Below are 10,067 nucleotides of genomic sequence, written 5' to 3' on the forward strand. Positions count from 1 at the left end.
GATAAGTTAAGAGGATTACATAATTTCGTTGAGGTTTGTGATTCAATTTATGGAGGGATTCTGTGTGGTTCCCCTCTGACTGCAGTCTGCAGCCTCCCAGACAGGTTTGTTTAGGCTCCTTGAGTTATGAGTGCTAACCTGATATGCATATTTACTGCAAGGAAACTTTCAGAGCGAAAATTTACTAACACAGGAATCAACTGTGGCTTCACGATTGTTTCTCTAACCTTTAATTTATAGGCTTTCCTGAGAGCCGGTAGCACACAGCACAACAAGAAACAGAACATCAGCGGTCAGGGTCCACTCGTTTATTTCAAAACCACATTCTGGGATGTCAAAACCAGCAGAAATATAGAGGGACTCATCAAAAGCCTGCAGATTTGTACACCAGCGTATCTTATTCTCCTGGTATTTTCCACCAGCTCGGGACATTAAGATGTACATATTGTTTACTGCTGTGGCTCCACTGGCCTGATGTTGCTCACGAAGGCAGCTCAGCAGTTTAGATGATGTAAACCAAACACAAATTTGTTGCGTAATGAGAATTTGTGTGTGTGCTTGAGTGTGTATGTGTGTGTTAAAACATCTACAGGCACATCGTTAGCTGGGAGCCGAAGCGGAGTGATCTCACTCGGTGTCCAGGGAGAGGCAGGAATCACAGGTGGGCAGGTGAAGGCAGTGAAGCTGATTGCTGAGCAGGGAGACAGCTGACAATTGAACATTTCTCATGTGTTTTAAAGAGATGTTTAAATAATTGGTGAGGGGTCTGCCTCTCACAACAGTATGTCTGCTCCTAGACACCTCAACTCCTCCTGTCTCCCTTGAGTTACATGGACCTGTAAGTGATGCAAATAATATTTCACAGAGGAGAGAGTGAGGTAGCAAATCAGAGCAGATAAATCTACCTGTAAATCTCCATCTTCATTGGTTTTGCTGTTAAAATGTTGTTCATGAAAAAATGACAATATTTGTCACATGGCTGGTTTTAATCAACACTGGACTGGATGTATTGTGTATTGAACATGAGGAAAAGAGAAGCAGCCTTGGGCAGACTGTGAAGCTTTGCAGTGCACAAGTGTGACACTCGGGCTGTTGAGTGTAACAAACCCAGTGATGAATGTGGAACAGGCAGAGAGGACACCAACAATGTGTGTGTCCTGCACTCCCTGATATGCAGAAACTGTGCAGGTTCTCCTTTGACTTTAATGTGTGTGCTTGTGGGCTGTAGCTGCTGTAGAGTCTGTATTGTCTACACACTGTGTACAGGTCGTAGGTGATTTTCTATTTATATAGCTCAATAATACTTGTTGCACCCAGCACAGTGTTCACAAGTGTTAATGTTGGTGATGTTGTCATTTAATTGTATGAGTTATGAATCCTCAAAATGAACAGACACATAAAAAGAGTTCTTTTTTTTTTTTTTTTTTTTGGTAGGGAAGGAATGATGTGTGATAAACTTTCTGTTCATCTGTCACTATCATCTTCATACAACCATGTACCCGAAGTGTAGCACAGGTAACCTTTGCCCTAACTGCTCTGAAACCTGCTTTGTGACCTGCTTTTAACTTTTAGCTTGAGTACATATCATGGTGATGGTAGTTCTAGAATTCTTAGAAAAAAGTAGTTTCAGCTTGCCCGCAGGACCCGGGGCCAAATGTATGAACCATGCATACAAAAATGTACTTACACCACTTTACATGCAGATTTCCAAATGTATAAAAATCCACAGAGGGTGAGGAAGTACTGGTACACACCTTAAACACCATGTCGACCATGCAGGCAGTCTTTTCAGTCTGACTGGCAAAAATGATGTGATGAACGGCAGAGCTGTTTTTTTTTCACTTCATGATCTTAGTATATGTGATGATTATTTTCCTGTATAACTAGGGAGTAAGAATCCTTCAGGTGTAACCCACACATTGTCGATGCACAATTTAGGCTAGAGCGAAGTTTCAAGGACCGTACTGATGTTCTGGCCCATGACAATAACCGCTCATCAAGTGGAGGGAGTACGGGGATCCTCGCAAGTTTAACACCCAAAAGTCTGCTGCTCTGAACTCTGAACACCTCAGGGTGATGGAGTTCACAGTCTGAGGGCATCCTCTCCACCTATAGGAACACCATCTGAAACAAACCACGAAGACATTTTCATGATGTATGGGCCTCAGATCTAATGCTAGACTTGAAACGTTAACAACCAGCTGTTACACAGGATTGCTGCGTCGTTCAAGGGGAACACTTTGACGGGAACAAACCGTACCAGAGTTGTCAAGATGTCTTCTGAGACATTGTCTGCAGACAGTCAATTAAGGTAGAGTCGACTCTCTCCGTGTCCCCTGGGACCTGGAAGATGATGTAAGCAGGGAGGGGAACTGGCTTCTTCGCTGGTATTTATAGCTCAACATACCTGGCTGGCGGTTTACAGTACCTGCTGTACGGGTCTGCAGGAAACTCTTGTCGATATGTCAGGATCAATTGTAAGAGTCTGGTGCTCTCTTGGTTATATGTTCTCTATGGATGGGTTCAGGATGTGCAGAGTATATAATCATTTTAGGCCTAAACCTCAGAGCTGGGGCTCTGTTTAGCAGGTGGAAACACAGCCAAATCAGCAAAGGTGTTGTTGTAATATATTTCATATTCTAAGAAGAAAATTCTCAGCAGACAGACTTTACACATACATGTCTTGTAGCAGTGCTGGTCCATGTCCACCAATATCCAGAGATATACTGTAGGTTATTATTGTACACATATGCAGTAAATATCATCACTAAACAAAGTTTTCTTTTTCTTCTTGGCCTTTTACACACTTAGAACAATGCTACTCTTTAGTAATGGTGCAAGCCAAGATTCAATAAATATTACAGCACTATAACACACTGTGAGTTCTCATTTACCAACTTGATTTGTCAAACCCAAAACAGTCAAACTTAAAACAAGCACAGTGGTCATGTAGTAAAACAAAAAGTTTAATATATCATTTATGACTAAACGATAAAGAGACATTAAACATAAAAGTATGTCTGGAATAAAACAAAATCATATGTGAGGACTTTTATATCAACCAGGTCTGCACGGATCCTGTGTTGGGGCACGTGTGAGCAGTCAATCACCTCCCAAATAATCAAACTTCACACTGATCCACAGAGACACTGTGCATCTGCAGCAGCTGTGGGTTTACGTGCAGCTGCATCCGCCTGGTTTCTACTCTGGTTCCCATCCTGTGCCGGTCCAGCAGAAAGCAAATCGCGCCAGGGTGAGGGGTTCAATTCCCACCGAGGGTATCCGAAAACCAAAGACAACTGGATACCATGTGCTTTCGATAAACTGGGAGATACCAACATTCCCATGTCTCCTATTATGTGCTGCTGAGATCGCAGAGTAGGTCACCAGCTGAACCCTGTACCTGATCCGCAATGCACCTCCACCAGCTGCATCTGGAGCAGCCACTTCTTTGTGCTCTTTTCTAGTTCTACACCCAAATCCTGTTCTGAGTATAAAACTGTCAGCCCTTGACTACTGAGAAAAATGAGTGGGAATGGGAATGGCTTTGGGAAACAATGATATATAGACAGAGAGATAAGCTAATTACACTGCAGGAGTGATTTAAGAACTTTCTACAGAGTACTTGCATTGTGAATCTGGGTCACCTTCACATTCCTTTGTAACCACCGCAGCCTTTAAGCCATGAAGTCCTGGGTTTGTTTCTGTGAGCATCAAAGGACGGATGGAGAGACTAACCTGACTTCAGCTGCCATCCTCCACTGAGAGGTAAGCTTCAAACATTTAGGATCTGCCTTCAACCTCTACAACATAGGTTTGTGCTGCAGCATTTCTTTCTTATGTGTGTTTTCATGTGAGTCTCTTCTGTCTGAAGGCTTGTTGCTGGTTTTACAGGTGCAGTTCACACTCTCAGAACCTCAGCTGCCCTCTTGGCAACATTTACATTAGCTTTTGTTTTTCAGAAGGATTTTAAGGGAGTTTTAGGGCCGCTTGGCCACTCAGCCAGATTCCTCTGCCAGCTCGTAGCTCTCTGTGCAATGAGGTCACGGCTGATATGATCTACCCCGCTTGTGAATTTCAGTCAAAACAGCAATTAGTCGTGTTTTCCTCCCTACGCGATACTGTTGACCCACTCTGAAAAGCATGTTACTCCCTTCACAGCAGCCCTGGTGATATTCCCACATATTGTTTTTTCTGACACACATTCCGCAGCTTTGGTGAAACAATTACGCTGCAATGAAAATCAGGCAAAAAGTAAATTCCCCCTTTAAGCCTCACAGGAACCTGCATCTGATGTTGATTAAGTTTCCATGCATAAAATATCGCAGAATAATGGCACTGACAGAGAAATATCTCTGTGCCAACTTGCATCATATTTTACAGTCCTATCCCACATGATGGAAGTGGCTGCTGTAAAAGAACCCAGTGTATTAAAGCATTGTTTTGGTCCAGGCTGGGACCCACAAAATATGATTGTGTGGTGGTTTATGGGACTCTGGAGGAGTCTGAGGAGTGGAGGTACTGCACAGAACCATTTGAAGAAAAAACATGTCAGTTTTCTGTTTGACATTTTTACATCTAAATACCGCACATTGTAGGCGCAGCACAGAAGAATTTAAGACCTCCGACAGAGTTCAGTTACATAACTGAAGAGAAGACTTATGTGGGACGATGGAGTCAACTGAAGTTAGGGTATGCAGAGGGACAAAGACACCTGTAAGAGAGACAATGAAGACAGTGTGTGTATGTGTGTGTGTGTGCATACCTATAGCATACGTGTGCTTTGAGGTCATGTTTTCTGTACTATTGTGAACATGAAAATGTGTCTTTCTGTGCATGGTTGTGTCTATGTATGCATTGTATTTCTTCATGTAGGTCTGCACGTACTTTATGCGTGTGGACTGCATGTTTCCTCTGAACTCAATTGCCAGAATAAATGTTGGCAATGTACATTTCTGCAAACAGCAGATACGTTAACACCTTAACGTCTTTGTGTCACAACATTCTGTTTCTTTATGTTCAGTTTTAAGATTTATGTTGTGACAACACTGTGTATATGGTCTGACTAGGTTTTTGACACAAAGAGCCATCCGGTCAGGGTCCTGAAAAGATAATTTCCTGCTACTGTTGCCACAAACATGGCTGGGAAAATGTCTTGATGTCTTATTGAAAAGTTGTCTCTTGAACAATGGTCTATCTCTTGGCAGCTGTCTCACATAGGCTGGGATAACACTACAGGAGTTAGCTAGTTGGCTAGAATGTTAGCTAACGTACTTTTAAAATACCTCCAGTTCTCGCTGCAGAATAGAAAACCTTTGTTGACCGCTCTTTCCTGACCAGATATATACAAGATTAAATACAATACTGGGCTGTCCTTCCATTAAATACACAGCAATGTGTAAGATACACTGCATTCACAAAAAACATTTAATTATCGCAAATGACACACAATCACAGCTGTGTGGTGCTGAGGGTCTCATATGGAAATGGGATTTTAGTGCTCGCCCTCGCTTGGTGACTTATTTTGAATGTGACTGGTCATTGTCAAAGCAAGCTGATGCAGAGTAGCTGACAGCTTGCATGACTTCACTGCTCTGCTCGAACTAATCTACAGCCACTTCAAGACTGACTCAGTAAAACAGGAGGCAACAGGCAATTAATGCACGTTCAAATACGAGAACCAGCGAAAACCCTCCAAAATAGTGGCTGAGCAAATACTGCACACTTTTTGGAGTAGCTGCAGCTCTTTTAATGTCCTCCATTTCTGCGTATTGCTCTGTTGCCGATAGCTAGTGGGGTCCACTGTGTCAAATTAAAAAAATCCCATTTCTACAACCCATGAAACAGCCCTCATCAAAGTTTGGCACTCGCTCCCCTCAGAGCTGGCCTGGCTTGCTCTTACGGCACACGCCCCCACTGCTGTGAGCCACGTCGGATAAAAGCGTCCCAACATTAGATGGACTTTTCCTCTCATCTACAAAGGCCTGAGTCTCTATTGGATTCCTGCCTACAGCTCGCTTTTGAACAATTATTCTCCGTCTTCTCTGTACAGCCACATTATCACACATCCCTTTCTCAGCCACAGAAACCAAACACACAATAAGTAGCTCTCTGCCTTAAACAAACCTTTATATTCACAAGCTCACAATGTAGACACGCGCATACAGACACACACACACACACACACACATTCACACTTCAGTCTCCTATCTCTTGCATGGGGAAACCTCCGGACGGCTTCCCAGCTGTTTTTCCACATGCTGCTGTGGATGCTTTTGTGCTCACGTTCCTTTCATGTGCGTAGCGGTGAAGGTGGGTGGGAGGACACATGACTCTGACCTTTGCTGGCATTAAAAGAAACGGATTAGGCCAAACTTTCATCTACCTCTTTGTCATCACCACCGATGCTCTCATCCATGTTCCCTTAGAATAAATGCCAAAATGCTTTGAAGATCCCTTTTTCCCCACTCTACCAGGGGAACCCCAGAATATTCCTTGGGAAATCCCTTTATTCAGAGATCTTGATCATTGTAAAGATGCAGAGCATATGATTCTGTAGTTTGATGGCAGGAAATTGGGGGAAGTCAGGAGAAACTAAACTGTGAATGTCATTCCATACTTTTATATACATTTCAATCCACCAAGTGGAAGACTTTGTGATGAAATGTCAACAGTGGCATATAAACAATAGAAACATGATGTGATAATATGGCTTAATGCCATTTTCAGTTTTTGTAAACAGGCACAACTGGACATTACCGACATGCCTCTTGCCTTGTCTTGTCTCTTGCGTTACTCTGGCTATCCTATCTCAACACTACTGATGATTTCATGTTATGATTTTTAATAGCAGGCAGTGTACTGGTGTCATGATTAGCTCTACTGCTTCACAGCAAGAAGATCCTGGGCTAGAGCCCTGGCAGGGCCTGTCTGTGCGGTGTTTGCATGTTCTCCCTACATCTGCGTCTCCAGGTACTCCAACCTCTCCCACATTCTAAAGACATGCATCTTCAGTAAACTTGTCATTCATTTGCAGCTGATGGCGACTTGTCCAGGATGCCCTCCGCAGCCTGCCCGATGTCAGCTGTGATCTGCTCCAATATGATTACAAACGCTGAAACAGGCATGCTAAGCCAATAGGTGTCAATAAAGTCTTCATCGCCGACACAGCAAAAACCCAGAGAAGAACATGCTGAGCATGCAGAGTGGATATTTTTCCTTTTGCTGTTTAAACATTAGTGGTCAGTAACAGTAATCGCTAAATTACTGATTTACGAGTTATTTGACACATATTTCCTTACGTTTATGGAGAAGCTGAAACGCTCTGTTTTACATACACAAAGATACACAGACAAAATGTTTTTCACTTTTTTTGAGGGTGTACAGAAAAATGCATACAAAAAGCTGTGTTTTAAGAAATGCCCACATACAGATGTCGAGGCCTTGAGACTCATGGAGGTCAATTTGAAGACAGGAAATATGATACAGAGGTGATTTACAGCAGCTCTGGTCTGGACTTTGACTCCAGGGATGAAAAGATAGCAGGCAGTTAAGGGAGAGGTGTGCAGGAGGGTAAGGGCAAAATGTAGAGCTGCAAAATTTTCACATCTTACTCTGTGAATTGAGGATTTACCTCGATCAAACCTGAGGTGATTGTTGAAAGACAAACTAACAATGTGCTGGCGAGTTGTACTGCATGATGTATGATGAGTTAATGAGGTGATAAAGCTTCTCTTGAATTAAATAAATACACAAAGCGACTGTTACTAACATGCATCTCCCAGGTGAAACTACGGGGGCTATCAGCAGTCACCTCAACAGGTACAAAGTGGTATTAGGAGACATGACGGGCTGGGGCTAGCTGGGGCTAACTTCATTCTTTAAAATGTTTTTAAACTAAAATTCTGGCCATATCTCACAAACGGCTCCTCTGAGAAGGTAAAACTGCATTTGTTTGGCTGAGCCCTCACCTCAGCTCGGAGCTTTTCTCATCGGGATTATGATGGCTGAGCGAGGGGAGTGTGGGAGTGTCCTGCAGCCTGATCTCTACAGCCCCTTCCCTCAGCATTGATTTCTTTGCCTCACCAGCCAGGAGTTTTCATGTGTGGCTCAGTAGAGAAGTAAATTTAGGATGCACTTTGTTGAATAAAGTGCTCTCCTTTGTTCCTATTTATAGACCAGTGCATGCGTCGGCCATGTTTTGATCCCGTGGCCATTTTGGTCAGCATGCAACAGACAGCAGAGTACATTTTCTTCAACACAGTTGCTTCAACATTTTACCATCAATAGAGTGCTCTGTTCTTATGGTGTGCAGGCATATGTGTGTGTGTGTGTGTGTGTGTGTGTGTGTGTGTGTGTGTGTGTGTGTTTGTGTATTTGCCTGAGCAACATCTGCTAACGTTACCAAGAATTTAGATTTTACAGGACTGCTCCAGGCACATTTTTCTGTCCGGAGCAGATACCGAGCTGCCGGTCAGGTCGGTCATAATGCCTGATGTAACTCATTTTTCAACATTACAAAAGCAACAGGGAGAGTCACTGCCCTGTTCAGTCAGCGTGTAATTTACACCACAAAAACCATCCGTCTCACTTATTACCCCCTATTAGCAACTGCACCTTTTGATGTGTTCCTGCACACACACACACACACACACACACACACACACACACACACACACGCATGCACACACACACACGCATGCACATACATTACATAATGCACTCTGACCCCTATGACACCCTTTTTTACAGTGAAACCACAAAACACATGATGTCATATGATTGACAGAGAGAGAAAGTTGACAGCAAGCAGCGTTTGACTCAAATATCATGTAACTGTCATCATATAATGTACTTTTCATAGAGGGAACATTAGGAATGACTTGACTCTTGTATAAGCATGTTTCAAAAGCCTGTCTCTGCAGCTGATTAAGATAAAGGCCACGATCCAAGAGTTGAAGCTCAGTAGAGATAGATAGATGAATGGACGACATTCTCTTTTGACTATAAAAACATGTTTGTGTGAGTGCGAGGGATGAGATTCAGCAGCGTGACCTCCGAGGAATATCTTGGCGTGCATGTGAGGTATAGTTGAAACCATGGCTGGGACTTCAGAGGAGCGTGTGTTTTTTTTCCTATTACCTGGTCATGGGTGGCCATTATACTCACGACCTCCGACCCTCTTACATAAGCCTCTCTGTTTACTACACTCAGGCCTCTTTACAGTTTCAAAACGTTTGATATGGCCAAAATATAACAGCTCATTTTGCACTGCTATCCAAGAAGTGACTCACTTTTGGCTTTCAAGGGATCCAACACAGGGAAGGAACAAGGAAAAGGTCTACATCTCTTGACGAACAGGGCCTTTGTACAGATACTTGAGTATTAGAATGGGGGGTAATGAACACAGAATGAGATTGTGCATGAAATGGTGCAACGATCTGATAAGGACGCCTCCTGGATTTGTCCTTCTGAAGGTATTCTGGGCAAATCCAGCTGGGAAGAGACCGCAGGGCGGACTGAGAATAGGTTGGAGGGATAGTACTGTGCATCTCATGTGGCCTGGGAACATCTTGGGATTCCCCAGGAGGACCTGGGGGATGTGACTTAACTGTGCCAAAAAATGATGGATGGATTAAATGTTGGTCTCAGCAGAGCTCAACGGCACAGTAATCCATATGTCTGTATTTAGAAAATGGTGGCTCAGTCACAGTCACACAATCACAGTCTCTCCTCTTTCTCTGCTTCAGCCTGTTCCCACCACAGCCTGGTCAGTGGCCCTAACTCTAGTCTGTAGTCACCCCAGTGTCCCCGCTAGTCTGGTACCCTACCGCAGTAGAGGGGGAGGTTCATGTCCTGTGTGTGAGGGTAAGGTTTGTGTGACTTAAGTAAGTTAGCGTTTGTGAATAACCTTAAATATGAGACATGACTGAACAAAGTTATTTACAATAGTATGATCTTTTCCCTAAACCTAACATTTACGAAAGTCATTGTTCCTAAACCTAAACTAAATATGTATTCCTTTTTTCAGATTTAAAAATAGACTGAAGAAAAATATACAGAATAGT

The 10,067-nt window shown here is 43.1% G+C and overlaps 1 long non-coding RNA gene across 1 annotated transcript; it reads left to right on the top strand.

Moving 5' to 3' along the window:
• The first annotated feature begins 761 nt into the window (after positions 1-761).
• LOC119026278 lies at positions 762-7,182 on the top strand. The gene is made up of 3 exons (XR_005077095.1): positions 762-838; positions 3,675-3,768; positions 7,037-7,182. It is a non-coding gene; the product is annotated as an uncharacterized LOC119026278 (long non-coding RNA).
• The last annotated feature ends 2,885 nt before the right edge of the window (positions 7,183-10,067 follow it).

The sequence above is a fragment of the Acanthopagrus latus genome, chromosome 9 (genome assembly GCF_904848185.1).
Source record: "Acanthopagrus latus isolate v.2019 chromosome 9, fAcaLat1.1, whole genome shotgun sequence".
NCBI classification, from domain to species: domain Eukaryota; kingdom Metazoa; phylum Chordata; class Actinopteri; order Spariformes; family Sparidae; genus Acanthopagrus; species Acanthopagrus latus.